The sequence below is a fragment of the Arachis duranensis genome, chromosome 5 (genome assembly GCF_000817695.3).
Source record: "Arachis duranensis cultivar V14167 chromosome 5, aradu.V14167.gnm2.J7QH, whole genome shotgun sequence".
NCBI lineage: Eukaryota > Viridiplantae > Streptophyta > Magnoliopsida > Fabales > Fabaceae > Arachis > Arachis duranensis.
This window is the reverse complement of record NC_029776.3, coordinates 99,365,728-99,384,778: the sequence shown is the minus strand read 5'-3', so window position 1 is coordinate 99,384,778 and position 19,051 is coordinate 99,365,728.

The window sequence follows — 19,051 nt, the reverse complement described above, 5'->3', positions numbered from 1 at the left end:
TTTTCATGATGTTACAAAGAGTGTGTCTGGTAGTTTGCTTGTGACTTCTTCTCAATATTTTCATGAGTTTTGTAAGATTTTGCGAGTGTTCAAGGCTTCTTGTGGTAGTCGAGATCCATTACTTGGGAGTATGGCTGAGAGGATGAAGCTTAAGTATGACAAGTACTGGGGTAACATTAAAAATATCAATATGATGATTTTTGTTGCTGTGGTTCTTGATCCTAGATACAAGTTGAAGTTTGTGAACTTTAGCTTTGAAAAGCTATATGATAAGGATGATGCTGATTTTTTGGGTGCAAAAGTGAAAGAGACCTTCTCCAAGATGTTTGATTGCTATGTGAGTGCAAATAATGGGGGTAGATCATTTACTTCAGCAATAATGGATGGTGCATCAGATGTGGGAGTACCTGATGGCGACATGGCTGGTGATTTTTTCAAGGAGGTTCATTTTCATGAGATCATCAACAAGACTGAGGTGGATTTGTATTTGATGGATGGTTTAGAGAAGCCTCGTGATCAAAATACTTTTGACATATTAAATTGGTGGAAGGTAAATTCTAGCAAGTATCCTATCTTATCCCAAATAACTAGAGATGTCTTAGCAATGCCGGTCTCGACTGTTGCTTCAGAATCAGCTTTTAGCACTGGTGGAAGAGTGCTTAACAACTATAGGAGTTCTTTAACTCCAAAGACAGTTGAGGCATTGATATGCACACAAAATTGGCTTCGTACTTTTCCAATGACAACTGATTTTGAGGAGCTTATTGAAGAGTTTGAGAAACTTGAATTATGTATGCAAAAAAGAAATTTGTAGTTCCTTTTATGGTTTATGTTTATAATTTATAATCTATATTATGTTTATAATCTATATTGATTTTCTTGTTTTATTTTTGTAGAAATTGCACCAACCGGAGAAGATGAGGATGAGTCTGGTGTGGATTCTGATTAAACATGGTGGCTGTTTGGCTTTTATTTGTTTTAAAGTGAATGTTTCGGTTTAAACTGTGTTTATTATTGTTGTTTTGCTAGACATTTTTAATTGTCTTTGTTTTATGTTTAATTAAGTTGAATTTGTATTGATTTGAATGTGATAAACTCTTGTTATTCTAGTTTATTGAAGGTTTTAAATTTCATTTTATGCCATTTTAAATTCAGATAAGCAGGTGTAAAAGAACTGAAAAAACCGACCGAACCAAACTGCTGTTGGTTCGGTTCGGTTCGGTTCGGTTGCTCAAGCAGCAGCCAACCGAATGGTTGGCCTCTTTAAAGAACTGATCAGGTCGGTTCGGTTGGTTTTCGGTCCAAAACCAAACCGAACCGAGCCGATTACACCCCTAATAAGAACTACCCCCATCCGAGCCTTCACTATCAAGGTTGAACATACGCTTGAACTCCATCAGATAAAGTTGTGCAAATTTCTAGCCTAATTACATGAAAACCACAAAAAGGCAACACATAATCAATATAACTATACAGTTAAAACATCAACCACATATCTCCCTAGCCAGGGTATGTTCTATACCACAAATAAGACATAACCACTGCATTGAAATTCTGCTACCATAGATTTCATCAACTTTGGAAAATCAAAAACATAAAATCATTATAATTAAGTAACACATTATATCTTGGGGGAAGTTTTATCTAATTATGTAGCACTCATTATATCACAAGTGACTCCATCTTTTAACGGCTGGAAGTAAAAAACAAAAAACAATAATGTGTGTCACAACCTTAACAACATATCAGGATCTATTTATAACTCATAAACAACCTTCATTATAACTTACATACATGAGCAATAACATATAAGTGCCTAGTCAAGAACTATGTATTCATTAACCAACCTACCTCCCTAGTGGTACCCATTTCAATGGAATTCTTCTTTTCTGTTTGGATCTTGCTTGCCTTTTTATGTCTTTTCTTATTATCTATCAAACAAAAAATGAACATTCATTCTAGGAATTCATCCCGTAAGAACACTTCCATCTACTTTTTTATACAATGATATATATGTCAAACTGAAAAATAAAAAAGGCCATCTTGAACTGTATTAACAAAAATTTGACTTCAGAATTTTATCTTCAGGCCCTCTAGGAAATCTGTTTTGAGTTGATATTCACAAGATATGTTATGAGATTGAGCTATTTGAAATATCAATAACAATTGATCATCAAGTTTGGAGTAATCCTCCTTAGAGTTTAGTTGAAGGCTACTTGTTACAATCCAATAATATAATCGGCACTTTTTGTTACAAAATCTTCAAAAAAGTATTCAAATTAAGCTTGCAATCATCATCTAATAAAACAGGCTAAAGTATACTAAGCGCATAACCGATGTATTCACACAGCAGCAGATAGTTTTTCTGCAAATTTTAAGAAAAAAGTATCCAAAAAGAGGTTGAGACTAGGACATAGCTTTGACTAATCTACTGAGGCTGACATTAGATTTTGTTGGAAGTTATATACACGAATCGAATAACAAATCTCGACAAGCGTTTACAGACAGAGACATCCATGATTTATCGTGGTTCGGTCCTAACCTGGAATCTGCATCCAGTTCTCACCAAGCAACTTGACGACAAATTTCTTTATTTTTTTTAACACAGATCAAACTCAAACACAAACTTCACACCAAAGATTACAACTTACAGGAGTAAACTCAAACATCCTTCAAGCCTTCACTCTGACCAACGGAACTAGAATTTATTTCCTTTTAAGGTCTGAAAATGCGTGTGCATATTTATCTAAGATGAATGGCAAGGAACAACGGGAAGGTTGCTACATACCTGGCTGCGAAGTCGGAGCACCGCTACTCCAGGGCCGCGACGAAGTAGCGGATGATTAGCGACCTTGAGAGAACAAAGACCACCACCGACCACGCCTAATAGAGCACATTACCGCGCGATGGACGGCGGCCGTGCGATGCCCAGCGGCGGCCGTGCACCAGTGTGAACCTAAGGTTTGGCTCGATGTGAGGTGAAGGGTGGGACGAAGACCCAACTTCACAGCCTCTACTCCAATTTTTTCCTCCCGCGCCCAGCAAGGCCCAATTCCACAAGCTTCCACCAACGGCGTCCCAGTACACTCAAACCCCGTTGAATTTCATGCCACCAGCTCGGCTAAATCGACCCTCCCCACCGCGAGTCCCTCCCGAACTGTCACTTTATCAGAGTCGTCTTTGTTTTGATTAAATGTTTCTTCTGAGTTAAATGGGTGTTTCTTTATTTTGGGTAGATGTATCTTTGAGTTATATGAATGTGTCTTTATATTGGGTGGTGCATATGGCAGGAATACGAGTGGAGGCGTGTGCGGTCTTGATGGAAGCGTTGTTTGCAGCTATTCGGCGGTCCAAAGAGGGGTGGGTCGCATTTCAGACAGATGTGTCTTTATTTTGGATGGATGTCTTTATTTTGGGTGGATGTGTTCTTGAGTTATATGGATGTGTCGTGGAGGTGCGTGCGGTCTTGACAAAAGCGTTGTTCGTAGCTATCCGGCAGTTCAAAGATGGGTGGGTCGCATTTTCAGACGGCGTTAGGGGCGACTTTTCGGGCGTATATACCAATAAAGATGCCAGCAGCATGGATGCCAATATTTGGTGCAATGATTTGGCAGTCTGAGAATAGGAGGGTTGATGATGAAAAATACGTTCGCGTGAAAGGAAAAGGAGGAGGGGCGGTCAATTGATAATCCTGATTTTTTAAATTATCATTAATTAGTAATTATTCAAATTTTATTTTTTAACAAATACAAAATTAATCATTATTAATTACAGTTGTTTAAAATTAGCTAATTATAGTAGTTATTTACCACTACTTTTTGTTTAGTTTAATTGTATGAAAACCCCATGAACGAATAGTGGTTATAATGACCATATTTATTTGTAGGGTTGAGAAAAGTACTTCTTTAGAAATACAAATAGAGAATTATTTCGTATTTGTACATATTTATAGAAGTGATATTTATACCAGAATCAAAAGTAGTACAATTTTTGGATATGATAAATATATAAGAATTTTTTTGGTATAAAATTATAATTATGATCATGAATGAAAAAATTATTTTACGTAACACCATATTTTTTAAAAATAAAAGGTATAATTATTTTATTATATATTTATTTATTGGTATAAAATAAAATAGTTACATAAATTTTTAATAGAAAATACTAGCTATGTTATCTTTTTAATAATATTTTAATTAAAAATTTTCTTTATTAATAGTGGTTAGGATTTTATATTTTTTTAAATGAATATATTGTCCTTTTATAAATAGATAGAGAAAAAATTAAAATATTGATCATTATATAGATTTTTTTTCTTCAACTCCTTTTATTTTGTATTATTCTCTACGTACAAGTTATTTTTTTATATAAGTTTATATAAGTAATTTATATTCATGCACGCACGTTTTTTTCGCGTCGTTACTACATGTTTTTCTTCTTTTTCTTCTTGCTACACGTTCTTCTTCTTCTTCTTCTTCTTCCTCTTCCTCTTCCTCTTCTTCTTCCTCTTCCTCTTCCTCTTCCTCTTCCTCTTCTTCTTCCTCGTCATTATTTTTCTCTTTCATTATCGTCGTCACCAACACCACCTACTCCTGCTGCTTTTCTTCCTCCTTCCTTTTTCATTGAAATTTCTTTTCTTTTTTCCTTTTCCTCATTCTGCTCCATAATCAGTTATCTTGTTGTTGAAGATAATGAATAATTCAAGTTTAGATTGTCAATTGAACCAGAATGAAATTGGTTATTGTTTTGAGTCCAATCAAGTGTTGAGGTGTGGTTCGATTTTAATTAATATTTTTGTTAGTAGTTTATGATTCTGCAGGTGAATAATGTTTTTGTTTGTGAAAAATTATTGTTCATAGTTGATGGTTTGAATTGAATGTAATCTAAAAGTTCTGCATTAAAGGAAACATTTTTCTGTATTCGCAACAAATTTGGGTGTAGCACGAAGATATTTGGATGTAACACGAAAATATTTGGGTGTATTATTTAAGAATTTTTTGTGTATGTGTGATGATAAGTTCTGCATAATTCAAAACTCTTCTCCTTCCTCCTTCTCATCTTCTGCTACTTCTTCTTCTTCTTTTTCATCATCATTATCTTCTTCTTCTTTTTTCTTATTCATCTTTTTTCTTGTTTTATCTTCTCAAGTTTCTTCTTGTTTTACTCTCTTAACAAGAATAAAAACAAAAAAATCAAACAAAGAAGAAAAAACACACAATAGTACAAAATTACTTGAAAGAGGATAAACTTACATTTATTCAACTAAAAGAAATAAAAAAAGAAAAAATGAAGCATTAGAGGAAATATTTTTTTGTATTTACAATAAATTTGGGTGTAACACAAAGATATTTGGGTGTAACACGAAGATATTTGAGTGTAATGTTTAAGAATTTTTTATGTATGCGTGCTGATAAGTTCTGCATAATTCAAAACTCTTCCTCTTCTTTCTCTTCATCTTCTGCTGCTTCTTCTTCTTCTTTTTTCATTATCATCAACATATTCTTCTTCTTCTTTTCTTATTCATCTTTTTTTTACCTTCTCAAGTTTCTTCTTGTTTTACTCTCTTAACAAGAATAAAAATAAAAAAATCAAACAAAGAAGAAGAAAAAATACATAATCCTGCAAAATTACTTGGAAGATGATGAACTTACATTCATTCAACTAAAAGAAAGAAAAAAAATAAGGGAAAAAATGCAGCATGAAAGGAAACATTTTTCTGTATTTGCAGCAAATTTGGGTGTAACACAAAGATATTTGGGTGTAACACGAAGATATTTGAGTGTATTATTTAAAAATTATCCGTGTATGTATGCTGATAAGTTCTGTATAATTCAAAACTCTTTCTCTTCTTATTCCTCATCTTCTGCTGCTTCTTCTTCTTCATCTTCTTATTTCATATTCTCATAATTTTTTTTGGGAGGAAAAAAATCAAACGAAGAAAAAAAATACATAATGTTACAAAATCAATAGAAAGAGGAAGAAAAAAATGCAGCAACAACAACAATAATAAAAAAATGACGATGAAAATAAAATACGCGAAGAAAATAAAACATGCGAAGAAGAAAAAGGAAAAATACAAAGATAAAGAAAGAAAAGGAAAAAAAGAAGAAAAATGTAAAATAAAAGAAAAGGAAAAAAAAAGAAGAAGAATGTAAAATATCCAGAGAAACAATGTAATTTCTATACATATATTATGTAAGTAAATTTTATTAAACTAGAATTAATTTATATAACTTGGATGTCAAAAAAAATTATATGTATAATAATACTCTTTTATTTTTTATTTTTTTTTTTGTATAGAAATAGCCGCATGTAAAGAACTCGCAGTACTTTTCAATGGCAAAGGGCAGTTATGGTCTCCCAAACTTTTGTAAAAAAATTAATAGTCGCATAGAATAATATATAATTAACTTAGTTGGTTAAAATTCTATACCATCAATCCAATCTTACTGTAGTTTTATTATGTTCAATTCTCACTTTTTCTATATAGTTATGTAATGTTTACGTACTATTTCATGCTTTATAAGTTTTTTAATTGATTTTTAAAAAATTAAAGACATTTAAATATACTATTTCATGTTTTAGTTTCTTTATAACTTGAATTTTATTTTTAAAAAATAACATTTAAATATTCAATAAATAACTATTTTATGCTTTCTTAATTTTTTAATTGAATTTATTTTTTTTAAAGAAATTTAAATACTAAATAAGTATAGAATTTTTTTATCGTAAATTTTAGCCCTTTCAAAAATTCTCTTCAAATTCCGCTATTGAAAATAGGTTCCTATCTATTTCTTAAAAAAAATAGAAAAATTGCTTATTTTCTGTTTTAATTTTATTTTAAAAGCACTAACAAACAATTCAAAATTAAAATAAGTATTTATTTTTGAAAAAACATATTTTTTTTTTATTCTAGGAATACAAACAAATGAGGTTAATCATTTTTTTTTTTTGCCATCCTAATGTTAATAACAGAAGGTTTTGGATTAAAACCTCTTGGAGCACATATTGATAGATGTTTAAATTTTGATCCCATTATTAATTATTTTTGTTGATGTCTCTTCCATGTGAACTATATGATAATTTAGACAGAAAATATTTCAAATGAACTTATCATGAGCTTTTATTTATGCGCGAATGATAAAAACAACACAAATTAAGTGTATATTAACCAAAATACTAAGGCCTTCGTAAACTAAAAATTTATCCGAAAACGAATTTTAAAGACTAAAAATTAAAATAATTTCAAGAATCTTAGACTAATAAATTAAAGTAACTATATTATTTACAGAATCCGTCGTCGTGGTCGTGGGTATTCGATTCCCTTCCATTTTACGTTGAAAGAGGTCTCAATCTTTCTTAATCTCCACGATGACCAACTCTATTATTGATTGATCCTCAATAATTAGATTTAGCACATCTCAAGTCTCAACCATATGTTTAACTACACGCCAAACATGATTAAGTACGGCTATGGGATATTGGGATACATAGTCTGTAACACTGCACCAACCATGCTTAATTATTGAAGTTTTGGCCAATCCCATATTAAAAAGATAATATAGTTAGTATGCTACTAAAAATTTATATAATTATTTTATTTTATATTAATAAGTAAATGTATAACAAAATAACTATACCTTTTAATTTTTCAAAAAGACCATTTTATATAAAATCATATTTTTTTCATGACCGTAATTCAAATTTTATATAAATTAAATAAAAGTATTTATATACGGACCATATCCAGATAACTATTTTTTTTTTCCGATCGGTATAAAAGTACTTTTATAAATATATATTTATATATAAAATATTTTTTTATTTTTTCTTTTATTTAAAAAAAATATTTTTTCAACTAGACAAATAAGGAGCTTTGTGTAGAATGGGGGCCCAAAGATTTCATAAAAAAAATTAGTAATTCTTGTCTAAAAAATCAAAGTTAGCTCATTTAAGTTAAATTAATATTTTTTCATTTTGTGTATCTTTGTTTAATATTCACTTTCATCGTTCACGTGTTTTTGTGTATTGAAATTGAAATGAAAAGACTCTCGCTTCTCATACATTTTCATTTTATGTATTATTTTAATTTTAGACCAATAATAACATAGCTAGTAAAAATACTAATTATTAATAAAGAATTATTATTTTATTTTTAAATTAATATTATTAGTTAAATGTCATTGAGATATTAACATTGTTTACATTAATGAATTTGGATATTTTATTTGCTAGAAAGTTAAGATTTTATTTTGTAGCAATATATTATTTGATTGTAATGAAAATAAATAGCCTTGAGATTTTTGAGAGATAAATATGGTCAAAAATAAAATCAATTGTTTAAAATATTAAAAATTATTTTATAAATTATAATTGATTTTGTATAATTTAAAAAAAAACTTGCTTTTTAAAAAGAAAAAAATAATTTTTAGATTAAAAATAGTTTTTATGTAAAAGACCGATTTTTTCATACATTTTTTGTTAACCAAAATTAAATTAAAATTTTTAGTTAACTTTAACTATATGCAGTAGTCTAACATATTAATAACAAATTTTAAAATTAATTATATTTACAAGTTTTTTTTCAATATAAATATTATTGTATAATTTCTTTGCTAAACTAATTTCATTCAAGTTCTGCCACTGCAAATAAGCAAGAGACCATCATGGCTATATAATGAGAAATTAAACACTACAAAAAAATTTGTTAGTTATTATTGAATTTACCGACAGAATTATTATATTTATTATTGAATTTTCTGGCGAAATGTTGAATCTGACAATAAATTTTATTCTTCGACAAAATTATCACACAAATTATCACTAAATTCGATGATATTTTTTACGGTAATGAGCGTATTTTTTGTAGTGAAACCATGAAAGCGCGCGTATTTCACATATAATAAGTTAAAAAGACATCCAACAAATAAAAAAACCAATGGAAGACAACAATAGTGCTCATTACTATGAACTTTTCTTATAGAGAATTTTCCTGCGCATAATGATGATGACATGAATATAGAAGTAAAGTATAAATATATTCTACAAGCGTCCGAAATGTACGTAGCCAATAATAATAAGAGTCAAGCGTTACGTGACAGCTCTTTCTTAGGTCTGATTTGGTTTCTTCTTATAAATCATAATCATAGTGACAACTGGTAATTGACATATATTGTTTGGTTTTGTTATCTTTCTTGCTGTAGCGAAAATCCATCAACTCACATGCACTAATACAACGTAATACATGATACTATTGAAGACTTTGTTAAGTGGATAATAATTTTAAGTAACAATATGAATAATAAATTTTAAAATTAGTCTAATAAAATAAAAATATATTATACTTTAAATTATTTATCTAAATTTTAATATTAAAATAATTATTCATACCTTTAATAAATTTAAATATCTGATATATCCATGATCTATCTTAATTAATATTTTTATTGTTTATCTATATTTTTTTACTATAAAATAATGCTAACATCATTTTAATTTATAGACTTTTAATATACGTAAATTAATGTAATACAATATATATTGTAATTACTTGAATGTAATATTGTAATAACTAATGCATATTCTTTTACGCACATACTTTTGTGTGTACACATTAGTATAATTTTCGAAAATGAAATTAAATTTTTAATTAGATTTAACAAATAATAACCAAAATATAATTTATCTAATTTAATTTAGGGGTGAGCACGGATAGCGAGTATCTGATTATTCGTTCAAATTCGAACCGAACCAATTAAATTAGTTCTGGAACTAACGGGTAATCGATTTCAACCCAAACCAAATCGATTACCTTTGTTACTGATCAGTTTGGGTATCGGTTCTAGAAATCCGGAACCCGAACCAATGCGTGAATCCAATCATATATTAATTAAATAGAAAAGTAAATAATATGGCTTTTAGTGAGTTTTACAACTCGTAACCCTAATACTTTGAAAACTAGACAAATATTTCTATTGTATTTAGCTTCTAATATTTGGATTTTAATGTGTTTTGATTTTAGCTTCTTTGAAAGATTATTCACTAGACTTTTGTATTTAGCTTCTAATATTTTTATTGCACTTTTGTATTTTCATTAGACAAAGATTATTCACTATTAATATGTTTGGATTTTAATGAGTTTAGTTTTTAATGTGTTTGGTGTTTAATATATTTTGATTATTTCTATTGATGTTACACGTTTATTATATTTGTTAAATTTTTAAGATAAAAATTTGTTTTTTTTATGAATTTCAAAGTCATCGAGTACTCAATTACCCGAACTGAACCAATCCATTCTTAATCGGTTTGGTTTGGTTCGGATATATGTACCAAACCGAACCAATTATATTTTGATCGATTCGATTCTAATTTTACCTTAAACACAAACCAAATCGATCCGTACTCATCCCTAATTTAATTTATAGAATAGTACAACATAATAGAACAATCACTTAATAAGGATTTGTACGATGGTTAAGGTTTTGTATTTTATAAAAAGATATATTAGTAGTCTTTTTAAAAATATAAGGAGATATATTTGTAATCTTAATTTTTTTTTGCATACTTTTTATTAGTTGCTTATAATTTTCGCAGAAAAATGTAGAAATTAATTTAGTTATGGATAAAATAATGGTGATAAGCATGAATATGGATGTTTGGTGAGTTGTCCACAAATGTAGACCTGCGTTGCTCAGTAGACTGCAAAACGCAAGTAACATTTTGTAGACGATGAAACAAAAAATCTGCAGTTGCTGCAAAACGTAGCCTGCGATTGGGCTGAGAAGGAAACCAAGTTGTGAAACGTGACCCGGTGTCCCCTGCATGCTGACAGGAGCAGGTGTTGACCAGCATTGGATTAGGAAAAACACAGGTTGCGTTTGTCAGCCTTGCAGAGTAACGCGCAGGTTGCGTTTTGCAGCCTTCCTAACTGCATGCACGACACGTATCATGGAAGGTGGTCACTTTGGTCTTTAAAAGTCAAAACGCAGATAGGGGAGGCCAAGTGAAAACAAAGTAACGTTACTGAAGCTGAGGAAGAGTGAAACGAGAGTGAGGAAGTAAGAGTGAAAAAGTAAAGTGTATGAGAAGAAGTATACGGTACACAGGAAGAAAAAATGGTTCGTGATTTTACCAAACTGAACATATTATTAAATATTTGGATCATCCTCAATGGATAAGTAATTTTTTTAATATTTAATGAAGGATATATATATTTATTCGAATTTTATTTATTTGTGTTGTAATTAATAATTTTATTACTATTATCGTTATTAATATTATTATTACTACTATTATATTATTATTTATTTCTCATTATGGTTTATTATTATTATTATTATTATTATTATTATTATTATTATTATTATTATTATTAGCCATTATTATGATGCTTATTAAGTCTGTTGAAAAATAAATGTTATCATGAATATAATAATAAAATACTGCGTAGGATAATAATAATAAATCGTTATTATTTTGTAATGATAAATAAATAATGTTTATTTATTTTTTATTATTTTTTAAGATGATAATAATAATAATACTATTTACTTACCGTTTTATTATTATTTTTGTTATTATTATTATTATTATTATTATTATTATTATTACTACAAGAAAAAGTGTATTTTTCGACGTTAAAAATTGATGATTATCTCTTCCGTCGATATTTTTCGACGATTTGCTATCAATATTATTAAAAAGGATAATTAAAAGTAGTCTGTTTTTTTTAGGGTGTACTCTTTGACTTTCAATTTGTTTTCGGTGTTGTATTTTGTTTTCAGTGTTGTATCTCGATTTGTATATTTAGATACTTTTGTTTGTACTCGTATTCTTATTCAATATTTAGCTTTATTCTCTTATAATATTTGGAAGTAGTTTGTTACACTTTTAATCTAAATATTTATTTATTATTTAGTGCTTAATGCATACATAACTAAAATGCACAATAACATAGAAAGCTTACACACTAGTTTAAAATAAAGAAGAAAGTTATATACATAAAAAGCGTAACCACTATTGACCTCCGGCGGAGCTTGAACCAGCGCATTGAGGACATCAGCTACGACTATGTTCCTCCCGTCCACATATAGTGCACCGGCAAGGACCACACACATCCCGCGAATCCATCTCATTCAAGTAGCGGGTTGAATTCGATTTTCCCTTTGTCGCGCGCCTCAATGTCCAGTTGGGAATCACCTTAGCTCCTTCATATCTATCCCACGTAGATGGATCACCCCTCGGAACAAACTCACCTCTGTACACCTTGCAAATTTCAGACATCTTGTACACATCATGCACATATACTTGCCAATCAAGACGTTGGTTAGCGCAATATGCAAGAACGTGGCGATATGGGAGTCGCTCGACCTGGAAATGGCCACAGTTGTAGTGTCATTGCGCAAGGTTGACAGTGTAAATAGAACCATCTTGCATTTTGCAAACCTCAAACATCTCATTACGCCTATCAAACCAATTGTCGACAATGTTTCCTGTACGTCGAAAGCTTTCTTCAACTCTTTTGGTAGCAAATTCTGAATACGTGCATCCGTTGCAGACACGCTCATGAGCTTCGGCGCTCTTCTGGGTAAACAATTCATTTAGCCGATAGAAAGTAAACCTGATGATGGCAGTCACAAGCAGGTTGCGTGCACCCTTCAGGACAGAATTTATGCACTCTACCAAGTTTGTCGTCATATGTCCCCAATGATGACCCCTGTCAAATGCCAACACCCATCTCTGAATACCGATCTCGTCGCACCATTGAGTATATGTCTTACCCCGCTCTTTAAGCCGTTGGTAGTTTTTGTTGTATTCCTATTTCGTCCTAGAATAGCCTGTTGGACAAACCATTTAATCATAAGCAAATGCCATGAAATTACTATGAATAGGACACCATAAGTTTAAGCAAATACGGAGCCTTAAACCATGAGTTTATGCAAATACAGGGAAATCAAATACCTGTGTTAACCATGAGTTTATGCAAATACGGAGTCTTGAACCTCCTTAAGAAGTTGGAGCCGATGTACCTGATGCAAAACATGTGATATGCTCTTGGTGGTGCCCATGCACCGTTACTGCGAGCTATTACTGCATCGATGGAGTTATGGCGGTAAAAAATAATTCCCACGCCATCAATGGTAACAACATATCTCCGCAAATTGGTTAGAAAAAACTCTCATGCGTCTGCCATCTCACCCTCGACTATCGCAAATGCAATAGACACAATGTTTTGGTTCCCATCTTGTGCAACGGCAACTAGAAGTGCACCTTTATATTTTTTGTATAGGTGTGTGCCATCAACCTGCACCAGAGGCTTGCGGAGTCTGAATGATATTATACACGGATAGAAGCTCCAAAAAATACGATGGAGAACTCTTACACCTTGAACCTCCTCACTCTCATGGTAAATGGGGAGCATTTTTGTTTGAACACGAGACATTGGCATCTTCACAGTCATTGCTTTCAACCATACTGGCAGAGTTTGGTAAGAAACTTCCCAATCACCAAAAACCTTTGCGACAGCTTTTGGCTTTGCAACCAAGCCTTACATTAACTTACAGTGTAATTGAACCTGGACTGAACTTCTGCAATAACAGACTTTACCTTTATAGACGGGTCTGCTTCAACCAACGACCTAATGGCATCTGCAATTATGTCTGAGTCCAACTTGGTATGATCTTGTGAAATCGTGCCCATGGTGCATGTGCTTACCATTGTATCTCCCGATCGCCCAACACCCTTTCTTTCGAATCAAACTAGTTCGGATAAGCCAATTGCACCCTGCACCATAACCGTTGCATTTCGCGTAGAATGTCTATGGCTCAGACCCATAAACGGTATAATCAACTCCTCTAGAGATAGTGTAGCTTTTGATTACAGATATCACCAGCTCTCTAGAACTAAATTCCATTCCAAACACTAAACTCACCATCTTCTACCGCAGCATTGCCTTCACCTACAACATGCAAACCACCGCCAGTTGGACAAGGCAAATAAAATAAATGGTAGTGGTAACTTTAATTAATAACCATAAGATAACATACCGATATTCGCATACTCAGGAAATTCCAGGGCATGCATGGCTTCGAGGTCCAGAGTTCGCATAAAAGACGAAATGCCAAAGGGGTGCTGACTTACAATCGTATGCGCCTTGATTTGGGCCGCTGGATTGCCTGCCAAGTCTCCGTCATCATTTTCGTCATCGACTTCATAGTTGGCTTCAAACTCCTCTTCGCTGTCATTGTTATCTTCTCCCCAATATAACTCCCCGAGTTCATCAACGTTGACATCGTCGCCAACCGCATCCATCCCCATATGCTGTTCAAACTCAACGTACAGCTCTATAATTAGCACGTGACCTCAGGTTTGTTGATAAATAAAGAACATCCGCTGCATGCATGCGTCATCAGTGATGGACATCAGTTGAAACTGCATCAGTCCACTAAATACTTGTACAGGATTTCTGTACAAAATGTTGCTCACCCTTTTTGAAATGTGACTCTGTATGTTTTCACAAAAACCATTTTGTAACTCCACAAAACTCATGGTATATGGAATGGCAAATGAAGATGGATATTCACAAATAAAAGTCACTCTTTCATGTGTGTTTGGTATAATATCACTGTTATAATACACTCGAATATTTGCAATACCTTCCATAGTCTCAACCTCACCTAACCCGACTTTTTTGGCACTACTAATTGCCAAAAAATTCAAAGGTTTGAGATACAGGAAAGAAAGAGGAATGGAAGTAGAATGGAAATGAGGAACTTCAAATGAGTTGTGTTTTGTATTTATAGGCAAGACTTTCGAATAAAATATTATTTTCTACACAAAATGCTCTCTACGTTTTAAAGTTTTTAAATAAAAGTTTTTGACACCGACAAAACGCAAGTTGCATTTTGGAGTTCCAAAAAAAATTTGGTAACATTGCCAACCCAAAAACACAAGCTACATTTGGGCCAAAAAAAATAAAAAAATTTCAAAAATTATATCATTGTAATCTAGAAATTTTATTTTATATCTTAATTTATATTATATCATTGTAACTCAAAAAATAGTCTAGGTATATTAAGAAATATTTTAAAATTATATTTTAAAAATATAAAATTAAAATAAAAATAAAAATTAAATTAATAAAATTTAAATTATAATAAATTATATCAATTTTTTATCTTAAAATTAATCTAAATTAAATTGTAAAATATAATTTTATTTCCTTCGCAACACAAAAGATCGAAAGAGGCGCCACCAATCATGGGATTGTTCCATGGTTTTTTCCTTGCCTACTAAATCGTTGTGTGTGTTTATATTTTATTTATTTACTTTTCATTAAACTAAATCATGAGAGGTTACACATGATTTACTCGATTTTGATTAAATTTTTAAAATGATTTCTCATATTTGGTCCGTGCATCAATGTTATTCTTCAGTTTTTAATTGCATTAAATGGGTTTTCTAGTTTGAACTTTGAACTGCATATAGATCCCACAGCCCATTTCCAGCCTGAATCAGCAAACAAAGCACTGACCTAGCACTGCCACTACCACCTATGACGACTGAAACAGTTAGCTGATGTGGAATACCTTTCAAAATTTTACAATTCAGTCCTTGCCTCCAATGATAACTCCTAAATGTAGTTCTTCTCCCCTTTCTTTCTGATTTTGTTCCTTAGCTTGTTTTTGCTCCTCTTTTTTTTTTTTTTTTTCCCATTGCTATTGTACCCATAATAGGGAGTGGTAGTCACGTTTTAAGAAGTTTGAATCGCTCTTCTACGACGAAAAATTGGACAAAGAACACTGTGTGAAATAGGCTGAGACGGGTTCCAGAGTGCTGCAGATGTAGGTGTTGGCCAGTTCTTAGGTGGTCAAGGACAGAGACACATTCTAATAAGCTCATCTTCGGTTGTCCAAATTATAATGTGAGTGGCCTAAATTTTTAAATTTTTAAGTATTATTAATTTGAGGTAGATGTTTGGCTAAGTTAAATGCATATTTGCATACTAGTAAAAAGAAATAGTGTGAATTATTTGTATGGAAAGATTCTGTGCACGACAAGGTTCCTGTGAAAGGTGATGAAGAAAATGAGAAGAATGAGGTAAAGATTAACATTACATGGAGGGTGGGTAAATTAAAAACAGATGTTAAAAATATAAAAGTGATGATTTAAGTACTGGATTTAGGATTTTTGGTAGTATTTGTGTTTGTGTTAGTGTTATTGTTGAAGGTTTAAACAGAAGGTTATTGCTACAATGCAGAACCATGATGTTAACGTAATCTATTTTACAAATATTGTAAATGAAATAAGGTGTGTTTTGATGCATGAATTGATTGTGCTCTTCGTTAGCTTGTTTCTTTGGTTTTAGTTTTGTAAATTTAATTGAACACACAATTATTAAATGGATAAGCAATAATAAAAAATAGGTAACATAAAATATAATTCTTAACTAATTCAAAATAATATTAGTTCATGTAAAATTCTGCAATAATGTAGAGATGACAAGAACAATCAAAAAGAAATTTAGTATTATTTTAACTATTTTTCAGCACCCTAAATACCATAACATAGTTACAGAAAAATTTATAAATCAACAACAACAAACAAAAAACAAAAAGAACATTGTCATAATTGTTTAACAAAATATCACAAACTTTGAAGTTGACATCCTAAACCTACGGACATTAAGCTTAGATGTCACTTCTGTCTTAGGGGTTTGAATCCTGGAGTGGGCACAAACTTGATGAAGTCTGCCAACCATGCTGCAGTGGCTTCACTAGCTCCCTGCATTGGATCCAAGGTTGTAGACCCTGTTAGAGGAGGTGACCTTCTTCTAGGTGCCATCTTTGCAAGTCTTGCTGGTGTCTTCTTTTTAAGTTTACGAACTTGCAATGCACACAAATGACAAAATAAACAGACAAAGAAATTAGATTATTCCAAATTTTAAAAAATACATAGTATGAACAATTATGAGACAATATCTTTTGAGAGTCTTCTACTTCAAAATATGACAGCTGAGATAGATCAATCTCAGCCTGTTGGACACCCTCTATCACAAGAGGGGTAGGATCAGCAGTTGCAGCGGTAGCAGATGCTGTAGTAGTACCAGTTGCTATAACAAAAGCAGTTGTAGTGGCAGTTGCAGTAGTAGTGGTTGCTGTAGCATTTGCAGAAACAGTTGTAGTGGAATTTTGAGCTGCATTCTTAAGGTCCTTTGCAGCAGCCTCAGCAGCAGCAGCAATAGCAACTTCTGTAACATCGACAGGTCTCTTTTTCTCACATCCTCTTTTGGTATGACCCTTCTGCAAACAATACTTGCAAGTAAATGAACGTAGCTACCTCTTCAAAGTGGTACTTGGCTTTGATTTCTTGTTAGATTGACCTCCTTCATCTGCATCCTTTCTCCTATTGGTTTGGAGCTTGCCCGATTTTCTCTTGACCAATGGTGTCAAAGGCCTATTGTATTCAGATCGTTCCCATACATCATGATCAATGTAGATCATAACTTCCTTCCTTGCAGCAGTTCAGGTGATGAAACCTCATGTTCAATAAAAACATCAATCAGATCCTTGTTTTGTGAACCCATCTGACACATCTCTCTTAACTCTGCATCAGTGTTTAACTTTCTCAAACCCACTTCCATACTCTTCCCAAGTACAAACCACGAAACTTTCTTCATTCTGTCATAAACTAGCTTCTTAAAGTAGTTTCTCAGATAAAAATACATCCAATCTATTTGCCTCAAAATCACCCAAGCAACTTCTATTATCAGGATAATAACCCACCTTTCCGTCAACACCCTTTTCAAAAGTTTCTCCATGATAAAACATAATATCCAAACTTCATCCATCTGCAGTGTATATAAATAAATTAATTAAATCAACACAGTACTAACACTGTATCACAACTGCACATGAGTAACATTAATGAAAAAAAAGCCCCTTTTTCATACATAAAAAATAGAGCAAATAAACTTCACCCTAACACAGTAACCACAAAAAACCTAATAGCATAATAATCTTAAAAAATAACAAATGCAAATGAAATTACCTCAAAACACAATTCAAATGAGGAATGATCAATGAGCATCCAAAAAAAAAAACAATTTTCAAACGGTAAAAATATTGCTAACCTCATTCATACACATCATGGTAGTACCCTCTGCTTCAGCAACTTTCTATGCTTGGCGTCCTTCCTTCTCATGCTAACAACCTCAGGAAATCGTTAAATTGAAGGAGCCCTACTGTCACGACATTCTCTGGAAAAGGAGAAGACGAAACGGTTTAACAAAAGAAGAAGAAAAAGTTGTGAATGATAACCCTCATCCAAGAAACCTTTCAATACCCCTGCATAATAATACGACGTCGTTTATTTTTCTTTTTGCACCTACAAGCAAAACGATGCCATTTCAGTCGTCTTAGGTGGCAGTGACAGTGTCAAGTCAGCGCTCTGTTTACTGACTCAAGCCGAAAATGGATTGAGGGATGTGTATGCAACCTAAAACTCAAATTGGAGAACCCATTTAGTGCAATTGAAAACTGAGGAACAATATTAATATGTAGATAGAATTTGAGAGATCACTTTAAATATTTAGTCTTACAAAAGATAATTCATCACTTCAACCGATAATTTAGTATAGTACATAATCACTACTAAATATTTGTATGTACATAAACAAACCCTAAAATTTATCTAATTCTCACGCATTACATCATAAAAAAACAAGTATGTACACATAAATTTTTAAATAATTCACACAAAAAAAAAATAAAACAAAATTTAATATGACCTAATATCCTAAATCCAATAAAGTTACATAGATGTAATTATTTTATATAAATCGAAATTATAGATGTCCTCATTTTAGTACTGAGAAATATTTTAAAACATATACATAATATTGTCTTCCATTTTTATTACATTCTCTAAATTACACTAATTTTAATAATTGCTAAATAAGATTAAGGTATGAAATGCATATAAATATATGAAAGCTGTGATTACTAATTTCTCGTTATGAAGCATTTTTAATATTTTCCCTATTAGCTAA